This window comes from Balaenoptera physalus (genome assembly GCF_965194825.1).
Source record: "Balaenoptera physalus genome assembly, chromosome: 6".
NCBI classification, from domain to species: Eukaryota; Metazoa; Chordata; class Mammalia; order Artiodactyla; family Balaenopteridae; genus Balaenoptera; species Balaenoptera physalus.
In genome coordinates this window covers 101,029,001-101,052,429 of record NC_138885.1, presented here as the reverse complement: position 1 = coordinate 101,052,429, position 23,429 = coordinate 101,029,001, and the positions used below count along the sequence as shown (strand labels likewise).

The 23,429-nt window shown below is 37.0% G+C and overlaps 1 long non-coding RNA gene across 1 annotated transcript in view; it reads right to left on the bottom strand.

The window, feature by feature from the left end:
- Positions 1 to 22,083, bottom strand: part of LOC309663438 — a 237,947-nt gene extending 215,864 nt beyond the window's left edge. Inside the window, exon 1 of the long non-coding RNA XR_014265274.1 lies at positions 17,286 to 22,083. This is a non-coding gene — a long non-coding RNA (uncharacterized lncRNA). The remainder of the gene's footprint in view (positions 1 to 17,285) is intronic.
- Positions 22,084 to 23,429: the final 1,346 nt, after the last annotated feature.

Genomic DNA, 23,429 nt, shown 5'->3' with positions numbered 1-23,429 from the left:
TGTTTAGAGACCAGAATCAATTTCAATGAAAATCAGTCTTTTAAAGAGAAAACACTTCTTTTAAAATAATGTTTACCTTTAAATAAAAATTGTTTATCATGTTAACTGACAAAAAATGACCAAATACATCTATGAAGCACCATCATTTTTTTAGCTGTTATTTTCAGTCCTTGCAGTTTATAAGTAGAGTCTTTGACTCAGTTCCTGGGCAGACACAAGGATGTAGGACAGGGACGGTAACGGGCCCAGATGGCTCTTGAACACTGAAGGTAGGACATACAGCTATTTCACAATGATACTATAAGAAATAAAAGCAAAGTCCTATGCAAAAGAGGGGTGGGATAGGGAGGGTGGGAGTGAGAGGCAAGAGGGAGGAGATGTGGGGATATAGGTATATGTATAGCTGATTCACTTTGTTATAAAGCAGAAACTAACACACCATTGTAAAGCAATTATACTCCAATAAAGGTGTTAAAAAAAAAAAAATTAACACTGAAGGCTAAGACTGACTCCTGGCCAAGACTAGAGCCATTCAGTAATAGGAGGGTCCAGTTCTACTGATGTTCATTTACCACCTTCAGCTATGGCCAGCAGCTAGAATCCAAGGCATCTTAGTATTCCCCATCTCTGATTACCTTTTTCTCTTCTTTTCTTCATCCTGCCACACAAATTTCACCAGAGAAAATGCTTAGGACATGATAGAACGAGTACAAGGAACAAGAAAAAAAGAGGAGTCAAAGGAAGAGTGTGTGATTATAAGACTATACATTTAAAATATGTAAATGAATCTCACAGTGACTTGACACACTGCCAATGGTGTCAAAGACCACACAACTTCTGTCAACTGAAGTTTTCTCTTTATAAAGTTGAGTTGATAAAGAAAACTATAAGGAATAATTAACAAAACAGATTGTGAATCATTTAGCCAACATAAGATGATGCAGTATTTTACTTGATGAAGAAATGTGAGGCTGTACATTTGTTAGATTAATTTTCTCAACTTCTCTATATCCTGTCAATCCTTCAAAGCCATGTGAAATCCTACTTCACGAACTTTATCTACATCTTGTTTGTACCATAGTTAAGTTGCTATTTACATACTCTTATTTCATATATTTTCCTGATTAAAATCATTAAATAGCTCCACATTGCTTCTTGACTACAGTATAAAGCTAAAAATACAATATATACTCTTTTCCGCTATTTTAGGCTCTTTTATACATCATTCATGTTGTGTGATCCAAAGTAGTTTCTCCATTGTCTCCGTTTTATATGAAAAAATTGGAAATAGTAGCAACTGTGACCTCTCATAGGCCATAACTCTTTCCTTCAATATTTATTGAAGGCCATTTATATGCCAAGGACAATGCTAAATCTTAGAATAGAAATAAGACTCGAACACAGACTTGTCCCCCAAAAGCTCACTCTTGAAAAGCCTTTCAGGTTTATTCTTAAAAAGAGATATGACATCTATTTTCTACTCTCAAGACTGAGCAATAAAGAATAACAAAAAGAACTGAAGACCTAAGAAACTCAAGACCTGTGAGACCCAAGCATAACATTCCAAATCAATATTCCTCTCCAGCAGCACTCCCAGGATGAAATGCACTTTATGAAGTAAAAACCCCTCATATCATCTTTCACTTTCCAAAGGAGTTGACCCACACCTTAGAAGCCACTTCAGATCCAACAACTTCTCAAGAGAACAAAAAGAATAACGCTTCTTCACCAGCCAATTCTGACTAAAGGGTGTAGTGATCAACACTGAACTAATTAACGAGAGAAAACTGAATATCCACTCCACATGTAACTACAAAGAACAAGGAATAAACCATAAACTCTCACATTAATGTCTTTAAGAAACCAAATGCTTTCTGAAAAACACATGAAAGAGAAATTTATGATAAAACGCATTTTAAATAAGTTTAGGTTAATATTGAATTATAAACACTTAAGGCCTAATATTTAAAAATAGCAAATTTTAAAATAAATAAAATCCCAAACACCCATGAAATTATAAATGTATAGCTACTATAACACTCAATAGGAATACCAAAATATATTTAATTACTAAATGGTAGAGAAAAAAGTAAAGGCTCATACCCAATTTATATTAAAGTTACAAGGGTTTAAAACTCAGGAATAATAAAATTTCTCAAGAGCGCCTCATCAGAATCCAATGAATTACTCAGCTCACCACTGTTCCTTCTTTTCCAAATCTTGAATATGAGCAGCTAAGAAAAGATGAGCCACATCAAAATCAAAACAAACAAACTTTTGACTGCTAAAGCTTATACACAGGATGGCTGGAAACAGGATTGCCATGTCCAGGCCCAAGTCACCAAAGTCCTTTTTTAAGGAGATTAATCTCTTTCTTCAGGCTTGAAAACCTTGTGCTATGTCTGGGAAAATAACTACTCCACTACCTTGATACTGGACTCTGTGCTTCTTCCAGACCTAAGATAAGAGACTTTTCCTTATCTCCTCTGAAGAAAATACATGGCTCCAAAGTCCAGGAGACAGGTTATATTCTAATACCAATAGAATTAGAGGCCTTGCCAGATCACCTGACTGAGAATTAGTAGGGAGGGCGAAAAAAATAAAAAAGTACTAGACACTTTAATTCAATTAAAAAAATTCTTCAAATTAACATATTTCTTCAGTAAATACATTCCTAAATATCTTGATAAATTTCAAGGTGAAATATGACAACCATTCTTTTACATACTTAATATATTATACTTCAAAATATCACACCACACTTTGACTTAACCAGCAGAAATACACTCCAATTTTATTTGCAATTATATTTCAAGGCTGATGTCATTTTTCTTCTACTTCAAGGATTATCTATACACTCAAACTAATGTGAGGAAAATTCTTGTTAAAGCCAGTTGAAAATAATTTATGGCTTTAAACATATTTTAAGTAATATTTACGTGTATGAATCGTACCTAAAGAGTTAAGTAAAAGGTTACACAAAATGTTTCCCTAGAAGGACTCAAAGCATTCTGGTTCCTATTAATCTTCCTTCCATATGTTAAAGTCTTAGCAATCAGCAGAATTAGGATTTTTAATATTAAGTGTATAAACCTTTCTTCAAATGAGGATGAAAAACATAACTGTTTATACAAGTCAACTCAAAGCCCCAGAATGAAGCTGTAACATGAATTAATTCTACCACAGTGACTGTTATTTAACCTTTGTCCTTATCATTTTCTCATAAGGAAATTGAGAAAGATTAATGACCATGAAAAAAAGAGTTCTTGGCCTAAAGGTGTATCTCATCAAATGTGCTATGTGCAGAGAAGGAATATTTATAGTACTACATTTCAGAAGGAATTTTCCAGTTTTACAAACCTAATGATGTGGATATATTCCCAATATGTTTTCTTTAACCACTAACAAGTGTGCAAAATGCTAAACTAGTTAAGAAGTAGAGGCAAATTCTATCCCTGGCTCTGTTGTAAACTTGTTCTATTCTTAGCCAAGTCAATTAACCTTTCAATATCCTAGTTTCTCTAAAAACTGGGCAAGTCAATGCCACATAAGTGACAGAGATGTGTGAGTTAATGAGAGAATATCTACCAAGGCTATGATCTCAGAAGAGAGCACAAAAGAACATCAATTTGATTAAACATCAAATGACCTTATATTAATAGCCTTAATAGAATTGTTAAGGGATAACCAGAGAACACGTGAGTGTTTCTTGATCCTCTGATTTTGTATGTCTAATTTATTCATCATTTATCCATTCATTCATTTATTCATTCAACAAGTTGAGTATATTTTACCACATACCCAATACTCCATTAGGCAATGATGAAGTGAACTGACATGGCCCCAAACCTCATGATACCTCATAGGAGATGTTTGCAAATATGAATGAATCAGGGCTTTCAGTGTATTAAGACAGTTTAGTAATTAATCACATAGCATATAATTACAAATTATATTACAGTGTATAATTACAACTCTACAGGAGAAAAGCAGGGTATTTAGCTAGAAAATAATAGTGGAGAACAAAATTTAGATTCGATGGTTAGAAACAGTCTGAGGAAGTGATATTTAAGCTGAAATGGAATGATTCATATTAATTAAATGGGTAATGTTAGAGGAAAAGTATTCTAGCCAGAGGGAACACCATTCGTGAAGACTCTTAGCTGGGAATTGATGATACCTTCCAGGGACTGATTGGTGGGATAAAAGGATGCTGAACAAGGGAGGAGTATGACATGAAGAGATCTGAGAGATAGACTCCAGCTCCTGTAGGGGTTAGTAGGACATGTTAAGGTGTAGGTTTATCATTCATAGTACAATAGGAAGCCACCAAGGGATTTCAACATGGTGTCAGTCTACTCAGGCTGCTAAACTAAATACTATGGACGGGTGGCTTGAACAACACACATTGATTTCTCACAGTTCTGGAGGCTAGAAGTTCTGATATCAGGGTGCCAGCACGCTCAGGTTCTGGTGAGAGCCCTCTTCCTATTTTTCTCACAATTCTGGAGGCTAGAAGTTCTGATATCAGGGTGCCAGCACGCTCAGGTTCTGGTGAGAGCCCTCTTCCTATTTTTCTCACAATGCAGAAAGAAGGAGGAAGCAAGTTCTCTTGTGTCTCTTCTTACAAGGGCACTAATCCCATCTGGAGAGATCCACCCTCATGACATAATTACTTCCCAAGGGCCGCATCTCCAAATATCATGGCACTGGGGATTAGAGCTTCAACACATGAATTTGGGTGGGTTTGCAGGGGGGTGAGGGGGACATAAAAATTCAGTCTGTAGCACAAAGAAAGTTAAATTATCTTGTTTATATTATAAAAAGATGAATCGGATTGCTTTAGAGAGGATGCATTGCATATGAGGTAAGTCCACACAAAAAGCTAACTGTGGCAGACCTGTTTGTGTGCCCCCCCAGAGACCCTCTACCAGGCCAGCATATCCATCTCCCAGCCACTGTGGGCTGGCTGCTAATCAGTCACATCTGACACCTTTTCCAGAGAGTTGCCCTGGTTGACAATGTTGCCTTGCTCCATCATAGGGTCATGAAAGACCAAACTCCTTTCCCTCAAGAGCAGACAACTCTGCCATGTGATTTGTGCTCCAGAGCTCTCCCCTGTGGATCTGGCCAAGGCTAGAATTTATCTGAGAACACATATTTAATTTAACTTTAGTGGTGAAGGGAGAAGCCAGATTGAAGTGCATAGAGTGAATGGGACATAAAGAAGTGGAGACAACATGGGAAAAAAAGCAGTTAAGTAAAATAATAGAAACTGGATGAGAACATGAAGCAAGGGAGAGTTTATTTGCTGTGTGTGTGTGTGTGTGTGTGTGTGTGTGTGTAAATGGAAAGTGACCAGGGCATATCTGCACTTGATGAGACTGCTCTATCTGAAAGGGAGGGGTAAATTTGCATCAGAGTATAACCAAAAGGTGATGACTTTGGGAGAGTCAAGATGAAATCTAGAGAACATGGAAAAGGACTCACAGGAGGGGGGACATTTCCACCATTGTAACAGGAGGGCAGTAGGAGTAGATGTATGAAATATCCCTTCTCTAGCTGAAGACAGGTAGACTTGGTGGTATAAAGATGAGAGCATGGTCACTTGATAGTTCCTACTTTACAATGAAGTAAGATGCATGGTTTTTAACTGAGGATGGAAAGGTTTAAAATAATTCCTGTGAAGAGTCAGATCATGTTCTCATTAAAGAACCACTGCAGGAGATCCAGTAGTATTAGATTCCCATTTGAGGTTGGTGATCATGAATTTATAGCGACACCAGAATGTCCATGTATGTGGTTTTCTCCAGCCATGTTCAAATATATGAATACAGGCATGGAGATGGAGGATTGTTCACCAAAGGTCTGAGTTTTGCCAGTTCAGTTAGAGAGAAACAAGGGTAGGGAAGTTGAGAATATCTGCAAAGGAACGATTATAATGGTAGACCCTAGTCTAAGCTACATTAAAAAAAAAAAGAGATGCTCAAAAAACTGTTAACAGTGGGAATACCTGAGTGCATGAGGTCAAAGAATAAGGAAGGGGTATGTGGAAAGAGGGATGTTTGAATTTTGGAGGTGGTTCAATTTCTGGTAAAGAGAGGTCTAAATGTGGCCACAGGAGTTGGTGGCTGAAGTCAAAGTTAAGGCATAGGAATGGGGTGGTTTGCTAAAATTGATTTTCATTACACCCTTCAGTTCATGCAACTCCAGTACTCTGTGGTCAACCGACATCTGCCAAATAACATGAATTCTCTTTACAAAAATAATTAACCATCATTACATTACAAAGCAATCTGGATGAGTAAATTATGCTAAGTGAAGCACAAATATTTTCCCATTTTTCCCTTTGGGGAAATTTATAACTTTTTAGCTCATAAATATTGGTTCAAAGAAAGTTCTAAAAAGTTTTTTGTTGTTGTTTTTCAGGGGTTAATAGTACTAATGCGGCCTTGAACTTCTCTAAGTCAGCACAACTGATCAATCAGCATTTCACTGATTGCTTAATTCCTCCTTCTCTACATAAGAGGGGGAAAAAGCCCTTGCAAAATGTGTTTGTTCTGTTTGTTATTCTGGACAAAGCCGATAACGAGTTGCAGCTGCTGTACAGAGTGTACTGCTTGCCGAGGCCACTGTTTTAACTTATAGATAGAAATGGAGCAGCCAGAGATGTGCCTCGGGCTGAAGTGGGTGCTGTAAATAGGACAGCACTTTCCGACTACAGTATATATGTTTCATTATCCAACAGTTTGTTCTGCGAGGAGAGTTTGGCCAGGCAAGAGACCAAAAGAGAGATTTTTAAATATCATGACCCAGCTGAAAGAGTTCTGTTTTCTGACCTGAGGAATTCTCTTCTGTCAGTCTCAATAAAGATGCTTGTAATAGCAGGTGATATAGACTCTGAAGGTGTGTGTGCCTCTGCACCAGTGCACCCCTGATGATTAGAGTCTTGGGGCTATGCCTCAGGCCTCACAATTCCTAGTGCTAAACCTACTTGCAGATCAGCCCTTCATCCAACTGAATTGTGTTCTTCTGTATCACTAATGACTGCGAGTCAAAAACATGTGAGGTCAACTATTTGCCTTTGACCAGTAAATAGGTGTTTAAACTGAGCTAACTAAGGAAATAGCATCATTTGTCCGTCCTTGCATATCATTTTTCATTTTATCATAGATTATTAACTAGGACATGAGAAAACAATTGTAATCAGTATCATAAAGTTTAACCCAAAATAGAGACAGATTTCTGGAATGGAGGGATTAAATAGTAGATGTCTTATGCTTCGCTTAAAAAGGTTCCCAAATTAGCCGCTTACTATCTGTGTGACCTTGAACAGGTTGCTTTAACTCTTTGAACCTCAGTGTTTTCATATATAAAGTGGGAGTAAGAATCCCTCCTGTGGAGGATTGTTGAGAGAATGTAAGTGGAATAAGTTATGTAAAATGTCGGGTACTGGTGAGTAAAGGATCCTCTCAAGTCATTCATAATGTGAGTGTACGTCGGTCTAGCCACTTTGTAGCATAATTTGTTATTATATCGTAAAATATATAATGTAAAATGTGCATACTCTATGGTAATTACTTCTCTCAGTATGTAATCTAGAGAAATACTAAAACATGAGCAAAATGATAGACAGCACAGAGAGCAGACCAGCTCAGTCCCTCTGTAAATATCAACAAGGATCCAGAGACACTACATCAGTCCGGGCCCCCTTCCTTTCTCCACCATCAAATCATGTAAGCCAAACAACCAGATGCCACCTTGAAGAGGAACAGGGTGAGCAGATGGGATGTGGAAAAATTGAGCATCTACATAGGTCAACCAAGCAGGGACAGAGTTACCTAAAAGGAGTGTTTGAATTGCAGCACTGGATGCAATACAACATTTAGCAGATTAGACTTAAAGTTTAATTTTTAGCAGGTGAAATAGATCAGATCAGTCATAAAAACAAAAAAAATAAGCTACATTTTTTTTGTAAAGTTGAGCCTTCTCTGGGTAATTCCAAACCTTACTTCAAAATATCTAATGGAGATATGACAGAGTGTGTCAATTTTGTGGAATATTTTGCAGCAGGTGAAAAGATTAAAGTAGATCTTTACGCACAAAGAGCAAATACTGACACAGCGTTTACTCTGTGTATTGGCTCTGTTCTAAGTGCTTCATGTGTGTTAACCCACTTCATCCTTCAACAAGGCTGACATGCTGATTCCGTTGTTATTCTCACTTTATGTGTGAGGAAACTGAGGCACAAAAAATTAAGTTGTCATCTCAAGATTCCCCTACTAATTAGTGCTGAGGCCTAGATAGAAAGATTTCTGAGCCATACTGGGGAGTGAGAAAGGCAATTTACAGAACAATACCTACCGTATAACATTAATAAAACACACAGAGGCAAAAACGAACACCATGTGATTTTTGTCTGTAAACAACTGGAAAAAGGTCTGAAAGGATATAATCAAACTGGTAATAATATTCTTCTCTGCAGCAGGAAGAGTTTTTGCATAGAGAGGAGTGTTGTCAAAGAAGATTTTAGCCTTATCCATAATGTTTTAATTTTCACATTGAGGCTACAGCAATGCACTCCTCATGTTGCTAAGTTGACAAAATATATGATACTAAAAATGGTGGTATGAGAGTATGATGATATGTAATGTTTTTTATTTTCTACTTTATCTGCAATGTTCATATATTATAATAAATTATAAGAGAATGCAAGCATATGTATTGGGTAATGTTGAAAGTTAATAAATTGCACAACATTCATCCTACCATCCTCACCAGATGTCACTGGACTGATTTTTAATCATGCAGTAGTAATTAAACAGGGATCAATGGCATTCTCCCAAGAACACTAACACAACCAAAAATAGTTCCTTGAGACAAGATCATTTCTATTAAAAAATAAAAGAATGCAAAGTTAATTATTGAAATTAAAATGCATATCTTTACTTAAATGCATAAGGATACCTTGTTTTAATATAATGAATTAGTTTAGCCACTATAAAATTCTGTTTTCCTGATTTTTTTCGAAGATCAAATGACCTTCACTATTGGGCTGTATTATAAAGTCTTTAATATACAAAAGTTGAACATTTCGAGTGTGGCATCATTATATACATATATACATAAATATGGAAAGAATTAAGGATACAGGCTTTATTATTATTATAGGAAATCCAGGCTCCTGTAAAATTTACAATGGCCTTTAGGACTTAAATAGCATATTGAGACAAGATGAGACAAGATAAGAAATCTGAAAATAGCACCTTATTAATTTGGAAGATAATTTCATTATATAATTATACAATCTCTATTGTTATTTCAGATCCTGCCACAAACAGAAATGGATCATGAAAGAGGATCTTAAAAAAGGATTGTGAATTATGCTGCCTTCCCCCAGGCCAGGAGGATCAAAGCACCCATATTCTACGGGAAGAGAACCGATTGCTATTGTATTGTTCTTTCAGCCTGCAAAGATTAGTAGTACTGGATAGTAGTGTGGAAGAGGAAACGGCATGTGTCTTGTAGGATAACAGACTGCTCTAGCCTCAGTGCAAGACCAGACTAAACACAAGCACATCATCTGTCAACAGTACCCGATGAATCACATCACCACTGATCCTAAAAGAATCACTGCTGTCTTACAGTTTTCATATAAAATGAAACACCATTCAGGGAAATGTGGTAGCTTACTACAAATGGATGGTACAACACATCCACCTTGGAATCAGGGTATCATATATGATTAACACTACAATTGAACAGAGTTGACTATTGCTGCTGTAAAACGTAGAGAACACTCAGGTATGTCAGTACTCAATACTTCAGGGGGCTGTTTTGGCAGGTGCTAAGTATGTTATTTATGTGTGGCAGGCTCACCACTGGAGGAGGATGGCAGTTCCATGCTGGAGCAAACTTGCTGTCCTGTACATAAAGTCTTTACTAAAACCCCATGCCTGTTACCCCAACCAAACCGAATTAGGCAATTGTCATTCCTTCCGGAACACACAGCAATTACAATAGAAAAAACAATATTCACATGGAGAGAGTTTTACCAGTTATAATTGCTTTTGTCTCCTTCTCTTATCACTAGCCCTTCTCTCCACTCACTGGTTTGAAAATTAACTCCTTAGCAATGTGTTGTAACTGAACTTGGTGGTGATTTGAGGAAATAGAAATCCAAAATTGGTAATTCATTTTTAGATAATGTAGGATACACCTCTGGAGCTTATCAGCATTTCAATGTACAAGAGTTTTAAAAATTCCTATTCAAAGACATCTGGTATTATTAAGAAAGGGTTTCTGGTGTGTTTATGAGTATGACATAAATTTATCACAGATTTCAACTGCTGACATTTCTACTACTTGAAACAATGAAATCACCTGTTAATACTACATGAGCTCTTTTCTACTCATGTTTATTTATTTTGTACTATTTAATTGTAGTTTTAGAAGTAATCTAAAAACTATTCGAAGTTTCCATCCAATAATTTATTCTTATTTTCTTTCTCTTTTACTTTCATTTCCTTCTTAATGGATATAAGGTCTATCAGGCAAATTAAATTCTCTACAAAGGTATTATACGGAAAAACATACAATTGGTATTTGTAATTCCAGTATTCTTTGAAGACCTACTGGCACATTTTAGATTGCCAGACAACTGGGCTTATATCTAAAGAACTACCTAAGCACTATTTAATCATAATGATTTCTTTTAGCTATCCAGCAAAAACTTTGAAATTATTAGAAACTAGAGAGCTGATTTTCTTTCAAATTTAAAAATTGTATGTAATTTTTTAATTGTATACATATAAAATCCTTTTGTAGGAAATTAATTTCCATGTAATGTATTCAGATGAACTTAGCTTAATGTCTGTTTGATAAGCTTGAAATAGACTCAAATTGGAAATGGCAGTATAATGTCAACTTTAGAAATTTTAGATAGGAAGTTACAGACCTGAGTTTGAATCCCAGCTTCATCACTTACTAGCTAAGTGAATCTGGACATAATCTCTCTAAATCTGTTTTCTCATCTGAAAAATCATAATAGCACCTCCCTCATAGTCAGCACCCATTTTACATGGTCTATAGATGGGCATCAATCTGATTTAGGGGAGCAGGGATTAAGTTGCAGTTGCACAGAACTTTACCCAGTAATGAAGAAGTTTCAATGTCATCAAAGAATAGAGAAGGAAAATAAAAGAGGAGACTGAAGTTTTTTTTTTTAAGTGCATGCAGTTAAAAAAAAAAAACAAAAAAGTGTGGGGCTTCCCTGGTGGCACAGTGGTTGGGAGTCTGCCTGCCAATGTGGGGGACACGGGTTCGAGCCCTGGTCTGGGAGGATCACAAATGCCGCGGAGCAACAAAGCCCGTGAGCCACAACTACTGAGCCTGCGCATCTGGAGCCTGCGCTCCGCAACAAGAGAGGCCACGATAGTGAGAGGCCCGCGCACCGCGATGAAGACTGGCCCCTGCTTGCCACAACTAGAGAAAGCCCTCGCACAGAAACGAAGACCCAACACAGCCAAAAATAAATAAATTAATATTAAAAAAAAAGTGTTATAGCTAGGATAATATTTTTGAAATAGTAACTGATGCATTTTCTACCCCAGGTGTCCCTCATGTTTGCTACTCTACCCACTGAATTCCTTACTTCCAGGAGAGGATGAATACAGCAGAGAACCAAAATGTCATTCCTCAGCTTTGGTATTCAAAACTGGCTTTTTAAAAGTCAGTAGCTGAGACAACAGTCTGAAAAGCAAGGCTTTCAGGTATTATTGTGAGAAAACCGATTTGTGGGTCCCAATAAGCCAGAGCTTAAGTGCCTCAGCACAGTATTTATAGTATAAAACTTAGAGCAGGGATAAAACATGAGGTTTTTCCAGCACTAAAAGGTAGATAAAGCCTTCAATGGGAGGTGGGTGGGAGAGAGAAGGAGATGAGCCCTATGTGAGGCTTACAGAGATCGGGCATATTGTAGCACGCTGACATAGGTGGATGAATAACTTACGTACCCAGCCACCCCACTATGATTAAAACTCCAGAATAAAAGAGCAATTAAAACACCCAGAGCAGGGATGCAAATGTTTTGCTTCTCAAAGCATAGCCAGGGAACCCTGCAAACTCTTAGGAAAATTCAGCATGACACCAAAGCAACATGGCGCAAGGGCCAGCACAATGGCTGGGGAAGGCTCTAGACAGCTGAGCCAGAGGCAGCCTCCTAGAGTGCCACAAAGTCCACTTTCTGCACAAAAAGCAGCCATGAGTACTTGAGCATCCTCTAAGGAAAAACAAGGAAGTGCTCAGAGGACCTGTGGCCTAAGAGAACCTAAGAGAGCCAGGCCAAGTACATCAGCACCAGATGCTGCACACCTCAGTGGAAGCCAACAAGGACCAAGACACTTCTCTCCCAATAGCAGGATGAGTTATAAACCACACAGCAGATCATCTCCAGAGACAATCAAAGAATGGGGCCAGAAAGATAACCTCAGAATTTGACGGAATAAACTGGAAATAACTGAACTAAGCTTAAGTGGCAAGAATAACAGTTTTCAACCAGTGGAGCGAGTAAGGGATTAATTAGTCAATAATAGAAAAATAAACAATCATTTCTATACACCCAAGTTATGACTGTAAGTTTTAACCCTACTATATAATATCTTAGGAATTATATATTTCCACGTAAAGTAGATCCACTGAGAACTCTTGGAGATTCACTGCCTATTTCTCCGAAGACACTTTCTAGTTAACAAAAGCATGCAGTCAATGCCAATGAATTTGTCCCCATGGAAAAATCCTAGAAATGTACAAATCTGATGCACAGCAATGTGTATTAGTAGATTTTGGTAATGGTTACAAGAGTGGACAGTCATTTTTCTTTCCATAACGAATTTGCATTAAACAAAAGAAAGATGACATGATTATGCATGGTCCCTCCTCCTTCAAAGGTTCCCTTCATACCTTTCCCAGCACAAATGAAGGGAGCAGTATATCTGTCAGTCACTGAAGGGCTGGCTGTGTGCCTAAGCAAGTGTGTGCCACTGTGGGCAGTCCCTCCTCAAGCAGCCTTTTGGCATTTGAAACGTTGCTTATTTCCCCACAGGATATCCTAATGCTCCTTTTAAGAAGCTGTGTGACAGCAGCAACTGACTGCTAACTCATCAGAATATGTGGCACGAACATCCAACATGTCTCTGTCACTCACATTACACTTGGCCCAATCAAGGAGCAGCTAAAAAAGGGCAGCTAAGGACACTGGCTTGATTCAGTGGCTCACTGTCTGATTAAACCAGACAGAGAGAGTTCTAGCAGTTGGTTTCCCTGTCCCTCAATGGCTTTCCTTTGAAGAGAGAGAAGAACAAAGGATCATTTTTGATAACTCTGAAATGAACTTGCTCCTATGGTGCTAATTATTGATCATTTGATTGATCCCCCTTTGCCACTGGCAGCTGGTGCATGATCCCTCAGGTGCCTTCCAGAAACAGATATCGAGAAGCCCCTAAATAGGAAATAACCCAAAATGATTCCTTCCCAGAAAACAGATGAATTTTTATTGTTTTGGAAGGCCAGATATATAGCCTGTTTCCACTGCTTCCACCACTTTGAATCTAGACATGCACAGCTTCCCTTGGTGGCAATATATCTTAGGAATCTGGTTCCTTGTGCAGGTTGTAACTGGGAACATAGACCTGGGAGTCCGACTGCCTGGTTCAGTTCCTGACTCCACCACTTACTAAATGTGTGAACTCCGGAAAATTGCCTACTTGCCTTTTCTGTGCCTGTTTCTCATCTGTATAATCAGAATAAAGACATATCCACTACTATATATGACAGATAACCAATAAGGACCTACTCTAAACCACAGGGAACTCTACTCAATATTCTGTGATAACCTATATGAGAAAAGAAACTAAAAAAGAATGAATATATGTATATGTATAACTGATTCACTCTGCTGTACACCTGAAACTAACACAACATTGTAAATCAACTATATACTCCAATAAAAAAAGACATTACTTATCCAACAGGATCATACTGAGAATTAAACGAGTGATTTATAGATGGAGTGCTTACAACAGTATCCAGCATAGAGTAAGAGCCATAGAAGTGTTAGCTTACTTATCATTGTCATTACTGTTATTTTTGCAATCTCAAGACACCCTACTCATGAAAAGTTTTCAGTTTTCCAAACCTCTGACTTAAATTTAAGCCTTCAGAAAATGAGAAACCCTTTTCATTCTTAGGGTCTCCTTTGGGTCCGTAAGATTCCATCCATTTGAGGCAGTGTGGGGATGATTATGACAGGCCTGCTGATGTGAGCTTCTTGATCCTCGTGGTCATGCCACTCTGCAAGAAAATCTTTCACCTGAAGTTACTTCCCTTCTTGGTGCTGCCCTTCCCTACCTTTCTCAACTTCATTGGTCACTAAGTCTCAGAGGGTTGCCACTTGAGGCTGATAATTACTGAGATTAGTTCTTGCAGGATCATCTTCTTGAAGACCTGTTTAACCTAGAAGACTTGGCAGATCTCCCTCAGAGAGTGTGATCTTTAAGGCTCAATATTGTGTCATTAAAAAAAAAAAAAATCTTCCCATTTGAGCTGTGAGCCAGATCTGTGATCAGATTCATAGAACTGTTAATCAGGTATAAGGCACCATGTATAGGAAAAATTTTTAGTACTAAACTTTCTTGTAAACATATATATTTTATTTAGAAATAGCTATCTCCTAAACCAAAGTTTTAAATAAATAACTTCAAACTAAATATAAACTATTTAATTGAATAGAACAATTCAGAATTATGAGCATCAGAATATACACTACTACAAGAAAATCTAAATATCTGGCTATCTTTCTTAATCTAACAAACTCCAAATTAAAAAGCAAGACATGAGAAGCAAGAACTACAATCCTGCAGCCTGTGGAATGAAAACCACATTCACAGAAAGAGAGACAAAATGAAAAGACAGAGGACTATGTACCAGATGAAGGAACAAGATAAAACTCCAGAAAAACAACTAAATGAAGTGGAGATAGGCAACCTTTCAGAAAAAGAGTCCAGAATAATGACAGTGAAGATGATCCAGACCCTCGGAAAAAGAATGGAGGCAAAGACCGAGAAGATGCAAGAACTGTTTAACAAAGACCTAGAAAAATTAAAGAATAAACACCTAGAAGAATTAAAGAACAAACAAACAGAGATGAACAATACAATAACTGAAATGAAAAATACACTAGATGGAATCAATAGCAGAATAACTGAGGTAGAAGAATGGATAAGGGATCTGTAAGACAGAATGGTGGAATTCACTGTCACAGAACAGAATAAAGAACAAAGAATGAAAGAAAAGAAGACAGCCTAAGAGACTTTTGGACAACATTAAAGAAACCAACATTCGCATTATAGGGGTCCCAGAAGGAGAAAGAGAGAGAGAAAGGACTCAAGAAAATATTTGAAGAGATTATAGTAGAAGACTTCCCTAACATGGGAAAGGAAATAGCTACCCAAGTCCAGGAAGTGCAGAGAGTTCCAAGCAGGATAAACCCAAGGAGAAACACACTCAGACACATAGTAATCAAACTGACAAAAATTAAAGAAAAAGAAAAATTATTAAAAGCAACAAGGGAAAAATGACAAATAACATACAAGGGAATTCCCATAAGATTAACAGCTGATTTCTCAGCAGAAACTCTACAAGCCAGAAGGGAGTGGCACGATATATTTAAAGTGATGAAAAGGAAGAAGCTACAACCAAGATTACTCTATCCAGTAAGGATCTCATTCAGATTCGATGGAGAAATCAACAGCTTTACAGACAAGCAAAAACTAAGAGAATTCAGCACCACCAAACCAGTTTTACGACAAATGCCAAAGGAAATTCTCTGCAACAAATGCTAAAGGAACTTCTCTAAGTGGGAAACAAAAGAGAAGAAAAGGACCCACAAAAACAAACCCAAAACAATTAAGAAAATGGTAATAGGAACATACATATCGATAATTACCTTAAATGTGAATGGATTAAATGCTCCAAACAAAAGACACAGGCTCACTGAATGGATACAAAAACAAGATCCATATATATGCTATCTACAAGAGACCCACTTCAGACCTAGGGACGCAAACAGACTGAAAGTGAGGGGGTGGAAAACGAATTCCATGAAAATGGAAATTAAAAGAAAGCTGGAGTAGCAATACCCATTTCAGATAAAATAGACTTTAAAATAAAGAATGTTATAAGAGACAAGGAAGGACACTACATAATGATGAAGGGATCAATCCAAGAAGAAGATATAACAACTATAAACATATATGCACCCAACATAGGAGCACCTCAATACATAAGGCAAATGCTAACAGCTATAAAAGAGGAAATTGACAGTAACACAATAATAGTAGGGGACTTTAACACCTCACTTACACCAATGGACAGATCATCCAGACAGAAAATTAATAAGGAAACACAAGCTTTAAATGACACAATAGACCAGATAGATTTGATATTTATAGGACATTCCATCTGAAAACAGCAGATTACACTTTCTTCTCAAGTGCACATGGAACATTCTCCAGGATAGCTCACATCTTGCATCACAAATCAAGCCTCAGTAAATTTAAGAAAATTGAAATCATATCAAGCATCTTTTCTGACCACAATGCTGAGATTAGAAATCAATTACAGGGAAAAAAAACATAAAAAACACAAACACATGGAGGCTAAACAATACATTACTAAATAACCAAGAGATCACTGAAGAATTCAAAGAGGAAATCAAAAAATACCTAGAGACAAATGACAACGAAAACACGACGATCCAAAACCTATGGGATGCAGCAAAAGCAGTTCTAAGAGGGAAGTTTACAGCAATATAATCCTACCTCAAGAAACAAGAAAAATCACAAATAAAGAATCTAACCTTACACCTAAAGGAACTAGAGAAAAAAGAAAAAACAAAACCCAAAGTTAGTAGAAGGAAAGAAATCCTAAAGATCACAGCATAAATAAATGAAATAGAAACAAAGAAAACCGTAACAAAAATCAATGAAACTAAAAGCTGGTTCGTTGAAAAGATAAACAACCATTAGCTAATGGTTGATAAACCATTAGGTAGACTCACCAAGAAAAAGAGGGAGAGGACTCAAATCAATAAAATTAGAAATGAAAAAGGAGAAATTACAATGGACACCAAAGAAATAAAAAGCATCCTAAGAGACTACTACAAGCAACTCTATGCCCATAAAATGGAAAACCTGGAAGAAATGGACAAATTCTTAGAAAAGCACAACCTTCCAAGACTGAACCAGGAAGAAATAGAAAATATAAACAGACCAAGCACAAGCACTGAAATTGAGACTGTGATTAAAAATCTTCCAACAAACAAAAGCCCAGGAATGGATGGCTTCACAGGAGAATTCTATCAAACATTTAGAGAAGAGCTAACACCTATCCTCCTCAAACTCTTCCAAAATATAGCAGAGGGAGGAACACTGCCAAACTCATTCTATGAGGCCACCATCACCCTGATACCAAAACCAGACAAAGATGTCACAAAGAAAGAAAACTACAGGTCAATATCACTGATGGACATAGATGCAAAAATCCTCAACAAAATACTAGCAAACAGAATCCAACAACACATTAAAAGGATCATACACCATGATTAAGTGGGATTTATCCCAGGGATGCAAGGATTCTCCAATATACACCAATCAATCAATGTGATACACCATATTAACAAACTGAAGAATAAAAAACATATGATCATCTCAATAGATGCAGAAAAAGCTTTTGACAAAATTAAACGCCCATTTATGATAAAAACTTTCCAGAAAGTGGGCATAGAGGGAAACTACCTCAACATAAAAAAGGACGTATACAACAAACTCACAGCAAACATCATTCTCAATGGCGAAAAACTGAAAGCATTTCCTCTAAGATCAGGAATGAGACAAAGATATCCACTCTCGCCACCATCATTCAACATAGTTTTGGGAGTCCTAGCCATGGCAATCAGAGAAGAAAAAGAAATAAAAGGAATACAAATTGGAAAAGAAGTAAAACTGTCACTGTTTGCAGATGACATGACACTACATAGAAAATCCTAAAGATGCCACTAGAAAGCTACTACAGCTAAGCAATGAATCTGGTAAAATTGCAAAATACAAAATTAATGCACAGAAATCTCTTGCATTCCTATACACTAACAACGAAAGATCAGAAAGAGAAATTAAGTAAACAATCCCATTCACCATTGCAATAAAAAGAATAAAATACCTAGGAATAAATCCACCTAAGGAGGTAAAAGACCTGTATGCAGAAAACTATAAGACACTGATGAAAGAAATGAAAGATGACACAAACAGACGGAGAGATATACCATGTTCTTGGATTGGAAGAAACAATGTTGTGAAAATGGATATACTACTACCTAAAGCAATCTACAGATTCAATGCAACCCCTATCAAATTACCAATAGCATTTTTTACAGAACTAGAACAAAAACTCTTAAAATTTGTATGGAGACACAAAAGACCCAGAATAGTCGAAGCAATCTTGAGGGACAAAAAAATAGAGCTGGAGGAATCAGACTCCCTGACTTCATACTATACTATAAAGCTACAGTAATCAAGACAATATGATACTGGCACAAAAACAGAAATATAGATCGATGGAACAGGATAGAAAGCCCAGAGATAAACCCATGCACCTATGGTCAACTAATCTATGACAAAGGAGGCAAGGTTATATAATGGAGAAAAGACAGTCTCTTCAATAAAGTGGCACTGGGAAAACTGGACAGCTACATGTAAAAGAATGAAATTAGAACATTCCCTAACACCATACACAAAAATAAAACTCAAAATGGATTAAAGACCTAAATATAAGACCAGACACTATAAAACTCTTAGAGGAAAATCTAGGAAGAACACTCTTTGACATAAATCACAGCAAGATCTTTTCTGACCCACCTCCTAGAGTAATGGAAATAAAAACAAAAATAAACAAATGGGACCTAATGAAACTTAAAAGCTTTTGCACAGCAAAGGAAACTATAAACAAGACGAAAAGACAACCCTCAGAATGGGAGAAAATATTTGCAAATGAATCAATGGACAAAGGATTTATCTCCAAAATACATAAACAGCTCATGCAGCTCAATATTAAAAAAACAAACAACCCAATGAAAAAATGGGCAGAAGACCTAAACAGACATTTCTCCAAAGAAGACATACAGATGGCCAAGAGGCACATGAAAAGCTGCTCAACGTCACTAATTATTAGAGAAATGCAAATCAAAACTACAATGAGGTATCACCTCAGATGGGTCAGAATGGTCATCATCAGAAAATCTACATACAACAAACGCTGGAGAGTGTGTGGAGAAAAGGGAACCCTCTTGCACTGTTGGTGGGAATGTAATTGATACAGCCACTATTGATTCAGCCAGTATGGAGGTTCCTTACAAAACTAAAAATAGAATTACCATATGACCCAGCAATCCCAGCAGAGAAAACCATAATTCAAAAAGACACATGCACCCCAATATTCATTGCAGCACTATTTACAATAGTCAGGTCATGGAAGCACCCTAAATGCCCATAGACACACTAATGGATAAAGAAGATGTACATATATACAATGGAATATTACTCAGCCATAAAAAGGAACGAAATTGGGTCATTTGTAGAGACGTGGATGGACCTAGAGACTTCCATACAGAGTGAAGTAAGTCAGAAAGAGAAAAACAAATATTGTATTTTAACGCATATATGTGCAATGTAGAAAAATGGTACAGATGAACCAGTTTGCAAGGCAGAAACAGAGACACAGATGTAGAGAACAAATGTTTGGACACCAAGGGGGGAAAGCGGTGGGGGTGGGGGTGGGGTGGTGGTGTGATGAATTGGGCGATTGGGATTGACATGCATACACTGATGTATATAAAATTGATGACTAATAAGGACCTGTTGTATAAAAAAAAATGAATCAAATAAAATTCAAAAAATAAATAAATAAATAAAAATCAAGGCATAACTATTAGCTATTTCTTGTGCACAAGTCTCCCTTTCTAGTCACCACCCCAGTTTTAACAGGAGGATGGAAAGGAAGAAAAAGCTACATCTACTTCAGTTTTACGTAAGACTATTTCAAAACAAGAGAGTTATTCACAATTTAGGACTGCTAAGTAGAAAGCCATTCATTTAGCACTTTATCAGGTTCTCTCTCCATTCTTCAGAATAATTTTAATCTTCTACTTTCCAAGTACCATAGTCCCCTTCCAAAAGACTCTAAGGTCAAAGATGAATGAACATTTTCTCTTTAAATTTGGCAATGACACACACCTTGTTGTCTTATTTTAAAGTTTAGAGTTGTCATATAATCTTCCAAAATTAATTACACATTCTCTAAAATGCCTCATAGTTCTTTGTGATCTAGTTGAGACTAATGAAATGTTTAAACTTTCACCCAAGGGGCCCTAAACTAAAACCATGATATAAAAATTTAATGGTAATCAGAGACCTAACTAAATAAGATTACCAGAGAACTGTGTTCAGAGTTAACAAATCCCTGCACCTTAGGAAGACAGCATCACATGGACCAATCAGGAGACTTTGCTCTTTTCACTGCCTTAGGGACCAGGAGCTGCTGACCTAATGCACAAGTGTACATTTTTCCAGCAATTAAATAGGGAAAATTATATTCAGAGTCTCCACCTCACGAGAACAATGCAGTCTAGAAAGCCATGCACCACATAGAAGAACAGAAAAATAGGGTTATAATCATCCATTTGTGCTTAAATCTTAACATTCAGGACATTCTACAACATGACTAAAATCTCAACTTATATCAAGACCAAATTATAATCTTGTTCCCATGTCCTTTTTGGTAGTGCATTGTAAACGATTTAAACAAACCATCTGTTCAAAGAGCATTCTACTATAAACTCCTCCCTATAAATGACTTTTTTTTTTGCTGCTCGAAGTTACCAAAAATTCTCCAATCTTTTTATCTTTTCTCATTCATTAGGCCAAGTTAAACAGAGCTGGAGGCATAACCTCCTCAAACTTGTACAAATACTTGAATGCAAAGCTTCGAGTTGGATTGCCTCATTAAAATGTTCCCAATTGATTATTCTTATTGTTCACTTTTTTCAGTAGGTAGGGAGGATAAATACCAAAGAAATAGGAATCCTAAAATAATTGGTAAATCACTGGACAATTGAGAGACTATTACACAATGCTAAATAAAAACCACAGGTGCTCACGGCTGGCAGAAGAGTTCTATTCAAAATTCAAACTGAACATAGAATTATCTGTTCTGCAGAGTTCACACTTTTTTTTCCCTGTCTTTGCCCACTCTGGCTAAAATTAATTCCCTGGGGCTTTCAGCCCCAAGGCCATGATCTTTCAACTGGCATACAAGTTGTTCCTCCTGTCATCATTTTTCCTATATCAGAAACCAGAAATTTTAAGTCAGGTCTTAGAGAGTTTTCAAGCCTTGTAGTTTTATTCAACTGGTGACATGGCAAGAGTTTTCAGTACAATATTACCACTTATTTTTCAAAATGCATATGTAAGACTTAAGTAAGAATCAAGATTAAAAAGCCATTATCTTTCTCATGAACATTTTCCTGATATTAAATAAGGCTGTTGTTCTCCAAGCTTATTGTGCATAAAAAGGGCAAGGAATAATAGTTTAAAATACAAATTATTGGGCCACTCACAGGATCTACTGAATCTGAATGGCTACAGTTGGAACTGGGAGCTGCTTTTTTAACCAGCACCCCAGTTGATACTCAAGTAGGTGGTTGTCAGCTACACATACATCATCAGAACTAGAGTATGAATGGAGGTTGAGGTCAAAACAAATAGAGTCACTATTTGTGATGCTGAATAGAGATTCTGAAACTTGGCTTTCTACAGACTTTACCATCACCAGTCACAACTACTTCCTTAGGTTAAGCTATGCAATCTCTTTAGGCTCGGTTTCCTCATCTGAGGAATTAAAAACACTAATACCTACCTCACAGCACTATTGTAAGGATGGCTCTACAGTACTGAAAACACTCAATAAAAGATAGCTACTGTCGGGCTTCCCTGGTGGCGCAGTGGTTGGGAATCTGCCTGCCAATGCAGGGGACACGGGTTCGAGCCCTGGTCTGGGAGGATCCCACGTGCCGCATAGCGGCTGGGCCCATAAGCCACGGCTGCTGAGCCTGCGCATCTGGAGCCTGTGCTCCGCAACAAGAGAGGCCGCAATAGTGAGAGGCCTGCACACCGCGATGAGGAGTGGCCCCCGCTCGCCGCAACTGGAGAGGGCCCTCGCACAGAAACGAAGACCCAACACAGACAAAAATAAATAAATAAATTTGAAAAAAAAAAAAAAAGAATGGAGCTTTCAGTTTAGTAAAAAAAAAAAAAAAAAAAAAGATAGCTACTGTCAATCAAATTGAACACCCTTCACAGCAGACCAGAAAAAAAAAAAAATCTTTGCTTTAGGAACTGTGATGTAAATCCTTATGTCTTTCATGTTCATGTGTCCACCAAAGACAACTATCTCAGAAATGGGAGGCAACAGTGGTCAAAAACGCTGATTCTGTAGTTAAACCATCTGAATTTGAAGGTTAATGCTACTGCTTATTTGAGCAAATTAATGAACAATTATGGGCCTTGGTTTCTTCCTCTGTAAAACCAGCATAATGAGTACCTATCTCATGTAAAATGATTAGCAGAGTTCTAGTCAATGCTCAATCATTTTGCTATTATTGCAACATATGAAAGGGAATGTCATGGAGAAGAGTGAATAATTTTATACGTAAGGGTAGAAGAAAAGATGATGCAAATTACCTTATTAAGAATCAATGGCATTTAGGAAAGCAAATTGTTGTCATTTTCCACAAACATGACTCCAGAAGAGTCAAACCCATTTAAAGAGCCTAGTAACTCCACGCATCAAAAATTGTATTTCACTTAATGGTATAACAACTGATTTTGTATAGGAATTTGATAATTTTGCACAACTTTTAGATAAGTGACCTCATCCTTTATGCAAGTCCCTAAATTGCCTTTAATATCAACTATCATGGAAATAATTATAAAGTGGTAACCCTTACCAAGATATTATAGTAATACACTTTTAATAAAATGTTTAAAGTTTAAAAAATACGAGCTTAAAATCCCTAACTCATTACAGGAAACTTGAAATCCATAAGAAGAGAATTTAGCTGGTGACAAGATCGGAAAATGTTTTTGAGTGAAAGTGCCTAGCATTATAATGTGTGTATATCTCAAGTTAAAATAGAATAGAATTGAACTGACATGGAGCAATGACTGGGCAATAAAATGGAGATAGAACAAATGTAGTTAAGATGAAACCAAATAAAATCCGCATTTTATCCCTCCCCATTCATCTCCACAATACTGTTGCTT